Here is a 10,401-nt window from a genome sequence, read left to right on the forward strand (position 1 = left end):
ACAAAAGGGTAGTCCTATACATGCCATTTCAAAGTTCAACCAAAATTGTACCAAAAGGGGGCTTTGATAGTGTGGGAGACTTCGACTTCCAAAAATTTCGAGTCTGATAGCTGACGAGCCAAAATCTATAAAACAGAGAAACAAAGAAACGGAGTAAGCAATTTATGCTTAGTAAGTTTTGAGCAAGGGATTCCAGCACAACAAAAGTATAGCATTCATATAGCTAAACGGATAATTTCATATGCACAAATTTTCAATATCATACTTACTTCACATTACCAACCCTTATGTTCATACACAAAAGATCAACTTAGCCAAAGGCCGGTAGCCCATTTATCGACTGAGCGAATACAGATTTGTAAGGGATCAACTAATTCAAAGCACACACGAAACATACCTCATCGCTGGGATTTTACGAGCGTATTAATTTAAATTTTTACAGCAAGATCGCTCGTTCCCAAATCAAGCATCTTCGGGGTTTAGCCGGATATAACCACTCGCACAAGGCCTTCGGGTCTTAACCCGGATATGGTCACTAGCATAAATGCCTTCGGGACTTAGCCCGGATATAGTCGCTAGCACAAATGCCTTCGGATCTTAGTCCGGATGTAGTCGCTTAGCACAAAAGCCTTCGGGACTTAGCCCGGATATCATTCGAGTAACCATGCACATATATCAATAAATCATGACACATTCATATTTCATTTTCATTACCAAAGCTCAAACATAAGACACTTATCACATTTACAATTTCGGCTCAATCGCCACATATAAGAGCATGATTTTGATTTACTTAAGACATAATCTAATCGAATCATAATTTAAGTCCCATTACTCGAAAACTTACCTCGGATGTTGTCGAACGATTCCGATGGCTATTCGACCACTTTTTCCTTCCCTTTATCGGATTTAGTTCCCCTTTGCTCTTGAGCTTAATTTAACAAATAAATTGATTTAATCATTTGAGCATCGAAAAGAGGAACTCAAGGTACTTGGCCCACATATATTCATTAGACATTAAAGTCACATATGTACGGAATCATGAATCAAACTCAACACATTAGTTAATACTCTCCTTAGCCGAATTTTCTAAGTCAAGATAAAGCCTTCAATATGCTTACCTATGGCCGAACAACACATCAACCTATGTACTCATTCATGTGGCCGATTATGCATGTCTATGTTGAGGCCAATTATATACTCAATACCACACACAAATGGCATACCTTTTACTAACTAATGCATTACATATTATAACTCAATACGCATCCATCATGTACTCCATAACCGAAACACCATCATATGTAAATATATACCTTGAGATATTGTATATGTCATACCAATACGTCATGTGCAAACATATATATATATATGTGCAAGAGCCGAATCTCAAAGTTGATTATAACTAAACATGAACATAAATCCAAAACACAAATCTTACCTACCATGCAATAAGCATAAATCATACTTATGGATATACCATGGCCGAATACATCACAACACCATACCATTTCAATTTTGGTCATGGTTAAACAAAGAACTTAATGTCTCACTCAAAAATGCTAAAAAGAAAATCCAAGAGTCATCAATCCACCATCACATGTATCATTAACAAGCTTCATATTTAGCATGCAATGGCATTAACACAAAATCCACCTAGGCCGAATATCATCCCCATGACATAGCAAAGATTTGAACCATGGGCTAATTAGAACTCAAGCTAGCAACTAAAAACATGCATGAATCTCATGGCACAACCTCAAACATACCTTAATCTAGATACAAGTATGGCCAAACCTCCTCCTAATCCTCTTCCAAACCAAACATGAAGCAAGAACTCCTTCCTCCTTCCTTAGAATTTTCGGCCAAAAGAAATGAAAAAGGATGAACAAATTTTTTTTTTCTTTAACTCACGGCAATGGGGGGGGGAACACTCACACACATTCTTTCTTTTTTTTTCCATTTCTTTATTACCCATACTCCTTATTTTATTTTTCCTAACATACCTCACTAACATAACATGTTTGTGACATGTTTCCACTCATAGCATGGCCGGCCACTACTAATTAGGGGGGAAATTTGACATGCAAGTCCTCCCTTTTTATTACATGCACTATTAGATCCTTATAGATTAGCCTATCACATTTCAAAAGTGTCACACAAATCCTACTAACTGAATTCACATGCAATCGACTAAATCGAAGCTTGAAATTTTCACACATTCATAATTACATATTCTAGACAATAAATATCACATTCAAACATTTCGGTGACTCGGTTTAGCGGTCCCGAAACCTCTTCCCGACTAGGGTCAATTTTGGGCTGTCACAGATATAAATAATATTCTATGGTTTAATTAAGATTTACTTTATTTGTATGTGTACTTACTAAGCTTCATAACTTACTCCTCCCTTTTCTATTTCTTTTAGATTCGTCAAGCTAGCTCAAAGAATCGAGAATGTCGAAGTCGGGTCACACTATCAACTAAACTTTGGGTATAATACATTTGATTATTTTGAGTCATGGCATGTATAGGTGATTGTTATTTTGTATATGTGTCATGTCATGTGGCTAGCCCAAAGTAATGGTTCCCTAATTGGTATGATTATTTTGTATATGTCCAAATGAATTGGTCCATATAGTTAATTGGAGTGTTTTCTTATAATTATCTCTTGATTGCATGCCAAATTATGTATGTGATTGTGGTCTATACTAGATAGTAGGATGTTAAGCATGTTGGAGTACATGAGGGTTCTTGGGTGACCAATTACTTGGATGATAGCCTCCAAATAGTCCACATGAATAGACACATGGATAGGTGTCTTGTAATATCCCGAATTAGGGTCTAATCGGAATAGTGGTTTTGTGACCACAAATTCGAGATAGAAATAATTATTTTATAATTATTTTTATGTTTATGATATGATTGCATGATTTTGTGAAAATTTCGTGATGAAATCCTATGCCTAAAGTGCTTAAATTGAAATTAGGGACTAAATCGAATAATTTGCAAAACTTGCATTCTAGGAGTTTTTAGTATGAAATTGTTTTGGAATATTAATGAGGAGGTCTTAAATAGCAATTTGACCAATTTCTAAGTTTATGGAAAAAAATTGGACGTGGATGGAATTTTTGGAAAGTTTAGTAGTAAGGGTATTTTGGTCATTTAGTTATTAAAATGAATTAAAAACAAAATTAAAAGCCAATTTTTGCCCATCTTCTTCATTAGGCCGAAATTTCAAGGGTTCTCCATGGTTAGGGTTTGTTTCAACCTGTCAAGCTCCATAGTAAGTGATTCCAAGCCCCGTTTTTAATGTTCTTTACGTTTTTGGAATCCCGGTAGCTCGATTAAGCTTATGCTAGCAATACTTCAACCTAGGGTTCATATTTGGAAAAATACCCATAGGTGAAATTTGTGTATTTTGGTGTTTTATGATATAATGTGAGGTTTTAAATTATGTTAGACAACTTGTACTACTCGGTTTTAAGCGAAAACGAGTAAAAGGGCTTAATCGGTAAAAATACCTAATAGTCATAAGTACATGTTAGAGTGTGAATTTGATGTTGCCATAGAAAAGAAAAATGATCAGCATGTCATAAAACATAAGAATAAGGGATGAAGTTTAATTCCCGAGCCTAGGGGCAAAAGTGTAATTATGCAAAAGTTTAGGGGCAAAAATGTAATTTTGCCAAAGTTCGTATTAAATGCTGTTTTGATGAATGTATGTATTAAATAAGATTAATTTGGTATTATAGATCAGGAGAAATGAGATTCAAGTCGCGATCGAGGGAAAAATAAAGTTTACGAAGAATAGGCTCGATTGCTAATAATTTTGTACCGAGGTAAGTTCATGTGTAAATGTAGTAACATAATTGTCATTTTAAGCAATTTAATGTTGTTTATATGATATGATGCTGATTATTATCATGAAATATTATGCTTTGTGGTTATTGTTGAATAATATGTAATTATGTGAATTACTTGATAAGTATGAACTATCACCGAAGTATCGATTTCGATATTCCGTGGAAGACAGAAAAGATGTGTGATCGAGGAAAATGCCCGTTTGAACCTTGGGAATAGATTAGAATACAAGTGACATGTCACTAGGATGGTTGAGTTCCAAACTTGTTGAGTTGAGTCTGAGTTCGTGAGATGTAACTAGGCATCCAAGCTCGTTGAGTTGAGTCCGAGTTCACTTATGGGCGGGTTACATGGTAGCTTGGCTACATAAGTTCCGCAGGCTATTGAGTTTGTCTAGCTGCGGGTATGGCTCTTATGTTCATGAGATCTGCGTATTCGAATTATATTCCGATGTGTTCAACGGGTGAATCTTACGTGAATAAGAAGAAGGCCTAAAACAAAGGTGACATGTTGGTAAGTGTGGTAAATGAGAAAATTTGACAGGTATGTGCTTAAACCCTCGGGTTGAAAACTTGGTATGATGAAATCGGAGAAAGATATTAAATGTAAATGAAACATGAATGTCTTGGTGTTGTTTATGCAAATGATGTTTTATGTGAGATTGTGTGATTATGTTACTTGCTATTTGCATGTGAACTTACTAAGCATTTGTGCTTACTCCCTCCTTTTCTTTCATTGTAGTTTTGACAAGCCGGCTTGAGAATCGAGATAGGTCGAAGACTCGTTCACACTATCCGAAGGCTTAAATTGGTAAAGTGGCTTGTGTATTTTGAATGTGGCGTGTATGGCAAAACACTCACTTTGTGTAATTGATCTTATGATATGGCTATGGTTTGGTAAGAAAAGGGTTTGTAATGATTAGCCATTGGAATGGCCAATCTAAGTCATATTTGATATTATGTATGTTTAAAATGCTATTTAGTCCATGAAAATCCTTAGTAAAGTGAAATTTGCCATAAAACAGAATCTAACAGCAGCAGTGATGTAAATTTGAAAAATCACTAAAAATAGTATAAATGGAATTAAATGATGAGTAAGTTATGAAATTGAATCTTAATTAGTATATTTTCATATGGATTGAACAAAACAGTTATATAAATTATATTTTATGATATATTTGAATTTTTGTGAAACAGGGCCAGAGTGATTTCTGGATCCCCTATTTTGACTTTAAAAATTCGTCATAAATTGTAAACAAATAATTAGAAGTCATAATTTATATGTATAGATTCCTTATTGAGTCTAGTTTTAATAGAAACAAACTTCATAGTCATTGAAATACTGTACGAAGAGATATCTGATTCGTAATATACAGAGGTCAGAGCAGTCTAACCCTGAAACAGGGGAGACTTTAACTAATAAACTGTAATAATTGGCTTGACCAAAAATTCTAGACAAAACTTAGTAAATCGATATATGAGTCTAGTTTCAGGGAAAATTTATGAAATTGGATTTTGAGTTTCGGAACTCGAGATATGAATTTTTAAGAGAATGTGACGCAGATTGCTAGATTGACTGGAAATTTTAAAAATAAATTGTTTGAGCTGTTTAAGTAATGAATTAAGTCTGTTAACACCTCGTGTTCGACTCCGGCAACGGTCTCGGGTACAGGGCGTTACATGTCTAAACCGTGTGTGACACACGGACAGCCCACACGGGCGTTTCGTTCAGCCATGTTTCCCCTGCACCCCAAAATTTCCTTGTTGCATCCTTTGTAGTAACTACACAGGTTGGAGACACGACCGTGTGTCTCATCCGTGTGTGACACACGGGCAGACCACACGGACGTGTGTGTTGGCCGTGTACTCCTAAATGAATGATGATGTCATAAATAGAATGTCCAGGTTTTTGAACACGGGCGACAACACGGGCGTGTCTAGGCCGTGTAGGGGACACAGGCCTAGGACATGGGCGTGTGTCTAGGCCGTATGAAAAACCACTACACCTTGAACTGAATTAAATAAATTTCAGGATCCCACACGGGCTAGGGGCATGGGCATGTCCCAAGCACACGAGCATGTGGTGTGCCTCTACATGGGCGTGTGAGGCTAGAGTACAAAAAATTTCTTAAGTTTTTCATACGTTCTCGGTTCAGTCGTGGACCACTTCAAATGTATGCTTCGGGCCTCGTAAGGCCATATAAGGGACAAAATGATGGAATTGAAATTTTATAACTCGCATTTTTGTTGGATGTTTGTATGTTCATCTGGTAATGCCTCGTACCTTATCCCGATCTCGGGTACGGGTAAGCGGGTGTTACACAACCCGAACGAGCATCCGACTCACTATAAAACATGGAAAAATAACACAAAGCAAGCATGAATGCTTAGTAAGTTTGTATAACATAGAACTTAAACTTACCATTTCATTAAATAACATTAAAACTTAGCATGGCATAATCCAACCAATAGCTTGGCCAAAGCCTAAGCGTAAACACAAACAGGTTAGTATGATTGATATAAAATGTAGGCAATTTAACCGTGGATGTCCACTACACTTAATCATGTATCATATGAATATATAATCCATCTCAACTTACATATTTCCATGTATCACCAATTCAATGAAATTCATATATGTACATGCCTTAGTTCATATCGATCTCTTACCGTTTCCTTTCAAAATCATATCTGTTGAACCGTTTAGAATACCGTTGGATACCTGGGATAGCTCATACAAAGTGTCTAACATATAATCATAGTCCATCAATTCCTTTACATATATGCTCACATGAGCTGTGAAAATGGGCCTTCTCACACGAGCTATGGGTCGAAACGTAGCTACACGATGCTACTCAAAATTAGATGTGGACTATCTGCAACACATGTCGAATCTCAGCCATCGGTAGGACATTCAAGACTAGCACCTGAAACATGTAAACTCTAATGACATGTCATTTCTATCCTACGAATTCCTAAGGTTCAAACGAGGCTCGATAGTTAACGTAACATCGTTGGATATGCGACAAATATATACGTGGCAATCCACAATACATAGGTGTTTCAAATAAAAAATATAATGTAATTACACGAACTTACCTCGACGATAAAATGTAGATATGGAGTTGATTAATCCGAAACTTTATCTTTGCCCCGATCTAAGACCGTAGAGGTTTTTCTTAATCTAAATGAATAAATTCAATTCATTTAATAACCATTCTATTCAATTCAATCCCAAATAAATGTTTTTACAAAAGTACACTTTTGCCCTTATAATTTTGATTTCATTACAATTTAGTCCTTAAGCTCATAAAATGAAATTCATCCAAAATCATCCTTAACCCATGCTAGCCAAATTTCATTTAGGTCCCTAGCATCTCATACATTTCATTATTTTCACAATTTCACCATGAATATTTTACAATTTTCAATTTAATCCCTATTTGACATTTTCAACAAAATTCACTTTACAAAAGTTATTTACAACAAAATTCATTTTCTTCCATTAAACATCACAAGCATCATGCATTCATTCATGGAAAAACCCTAATCTTTTAACAGTTTTACAAATTAGTCTCTGGGCAAGCTAGATTAAGCTACGGCTCCAAAAACATAGAATTAAAAAGGGGATGAAAATGCACTTACGTGCTAACTAGAAAAGTGACTGAAACCTTCAAGCCCTAACTATGGCTTCTTCCTTGATAAATTTAGTGGTGGTGAAGAAAAAATGATGATATTTTTATGTTATTCTTTATTTTACTTAAGTTATTTACTAATTTACATAAATAACCTTTATATTAACCTTTAATCATCATTTAACTATGTCCAAATATGTCCAGCAACTAAACTAATGGACTAATTACCATTTAAGGACTCCAACATTTAAGTTGTACATCCACTTGGTGCCTTTAGCCTATAGAACTCTACTTTTACAATTTTTACAATTTAGTCCTTTTTATCGAATTAAGCATCCAACCAATAAATTTTTTTAACGAAATTTTCATAAAATAATACTAACATGCTGTTGACATTAAAATAATAATAAAATAAATATTTTTACGTTAGATTTGTGGTCCCAGAACCACTATTCTAATTTTACTAAAAATGGGTTGTTATATTTTCTCTTTTGCCCTAATCAAAATTAAGAAGAAGACTCCATGGATGAATGATCGTTCGGTCAACCTTGAATTCCTTGCATGGTATGATTCTAAGTCTCATTTTTAATGATTTTTATGTTTTTAGAATGGTTGTAGCTTAATCTAGTTAGCTCAGGGATCAATTTGTAAAACTATTAAAGATTTACGATTTTTCCATGAATGTTCTTACATGATTTTTTGTATTTAATGGAATATTATGAGTCCTTGTTGATAAATAAACTAGTTTTGTAAAGTGATTTTGGATGAAAACGACATATAGGGACTCGTTTGTAAAAATGATGAAATTTCATGGTAAATATGTGAAATGATGGTTTGTATGAGTTGATATAGGTCCTTAGAAAAATAAGCTAGCTTGAGGAAAGGATGAAAATGCTTAGAGTTCAATTTATTAACTTAAGGACTACATTGTGAAAAGTTAAAATATTAGGGGCAAAATAGTAATTTTTGTAAAAATATGAAATGTGGACTAAATTGAATTCTAGGGTTATTAAATGAGTTAAAATTTTCTATTTAGATCAAGATAGACCATGAACAGATTTAGATTGAAGAAAAGCTAAAGCCTCAGATTAGTCAATTCTGTTTCTACGCTTTAATTTCAAGGTAAGTTCATAGTGTTTTAGTTCGTAATGAATTTCTATTTGTGTACTTGTATTATGATGCCTTAATTATTACATTTTTAGAAGAATAATGATGAATTGCACATACATGCCCCTGTTTGTACTTCTGTACCTTTGTTTAGATTTTGGTAATTCTAAATCATATTTAATTCATTGTTAGATTAAATGATATACTATGTTTTTACTAAGCTCTATAAGCTTATTTTTTCTGGTGGATTATTTTGTAGATCGTTGTTGTTGACATTTTGGATGGATCAAATCTTCAGATCACACTCCCCATCGATATTGGTATTTTTTTTTGTATTTCCTAGGGTAGTGGCCTGTAAAATGCGTTTTTACTAAGTAAAGGATTTTGAAAGGACCTAATGTGGTTTCCAAACTCATGAAAGATCTAGTTGCCATGGAATGTTTTCTACGAATATTGATAAGCATGTTGATAATAATTTGAGTTTAATTAAAGTAATTTTCCTAGTTATTTATGTTATAATTGTTGCTTATTGTGTTAATTCTGCTAAAATCTATTTCATTCACATAGTTTGTATACTTAGGATAAATTTGCATTAGGGATCATTGCATTTAGTTTCATATAATTAATTTTTCATCACTTCTCAATTATATAGTTTTTATTTATCAAATTGTTAATATAATTTTACAAATTAAGTGACTTAGCACAAAGACAATCCCTGTGGAGACGATAACTCGATACTTACTTATTACTTGATAACGACTGTGTACACTTGCAGAAACCTAAGCATTACAAGTTTTTGGCGCCATTTTCGGGGGTTGTCAACTGTTGCCATAGTCATACTTTGTTAAATTATTTATTTTCAATTTGGTTATTTCTAACAGTACTAACTTATTCTTTTTAATTTTGTGATTTTCTTTTCAGGTGTTTATGAGCATAGATCGGATTATCAATTTACTCCCCGTAGACCCTAAAATTGAGCAATGTTTCAGAAAAAGAAGACTTGAACGAATAGCTCAAAGAAAAGTCAAGATGGACCTTGGAAATTAGAATCAAGACCAATGTAATGAAGCCGATCATGTATGAAATCCCATCCTCATTGCCGATGGTAGGGATCGATGCATCAGACAATATGTTGTGTTGCTTTTTAATGAGTTAATCCAGGAATGAGAAGGCCAGATATTGAAGCAACCCAATTCAAATTGAAACCAGTGATGTTTCAAATGCTACAAACGGTGGGCCAATTTAGTGGTATGCCCACAGAGGATCCATATCTCCACCTTCGATTGTTTATGGAGGTGACTGATTCATTCAAGATAGTCAGTGTGACTGAAGACACACTGAGGTTGAAGTTGTTTCCATACTCGTTACGAGATCGGGCACGAGCATGGCTCAATTCATTGCCACCAAGTTCCATATATACATGGTAAGAATTAGTAGAGAGATTTTTGGTTAAGTATTTCCCGCTTAGCAAGAATGCTAAGTTGAGGAATAAGATCACAACTTTCCAACAATTAGATGATGATTCTTTGTATGAGGCTTGGGAGAGATTCAAGGAGTTACTTCGTAAGTGTCCTCATCATGGAATTCCTCATTGTATCCAGTTGGAGACATTCTATAATGGTCTCAATGCACATATAGGATTGATGGTAGATGCTTTTGCGAATGGTGCAATTTTGTCTCAGTCTTATAATGAGGCTTATGAGATCATTGAGAGGATCGCAAGCAACAACTATAAATGGCCAACAAATCGAACAGCTTCAGGAAGACGTATAGCTGGAGTTCATGAAGTTGATGC

The 10,401-nt window shown here is 34.6% G+C and overlaps 1 non-coding gene across 1 annotated transcript; it reads right to left on the reverse strand.

The window, feature by feature from the left end:
- Positions 1–10,084: 10,084 nt before the first annotated feature.
- LOC121205485 (small nucleolar RNA R71) lies at positions 10,085–10,191 on the reverse strand. The gene has a single exon (XR_005900562.1). It is a non-coding gene; the product is annotated as a small nucleolar RNA R71 (small nucleolar RNA).
- Between the last annotated feature and the right edge of the window lie 210 nt (positions 10,192–10,401).

The sequence above is a fragment of the Gossypium hirsutum genome, chromosome A08, assembly GCF_007990345.1.
Source record: "Gossypium hirsutum isolate 1008001.06 chromosome A08, Gossypium_hirsutum_v2.1, whole genome shotgun sequence".
NCBI lineage: Eukaryota > Viridiplantae > Streptophyta > Magnoliopsida > Malvales > Malvaceae > Gossypium > Gossypium hirsutum.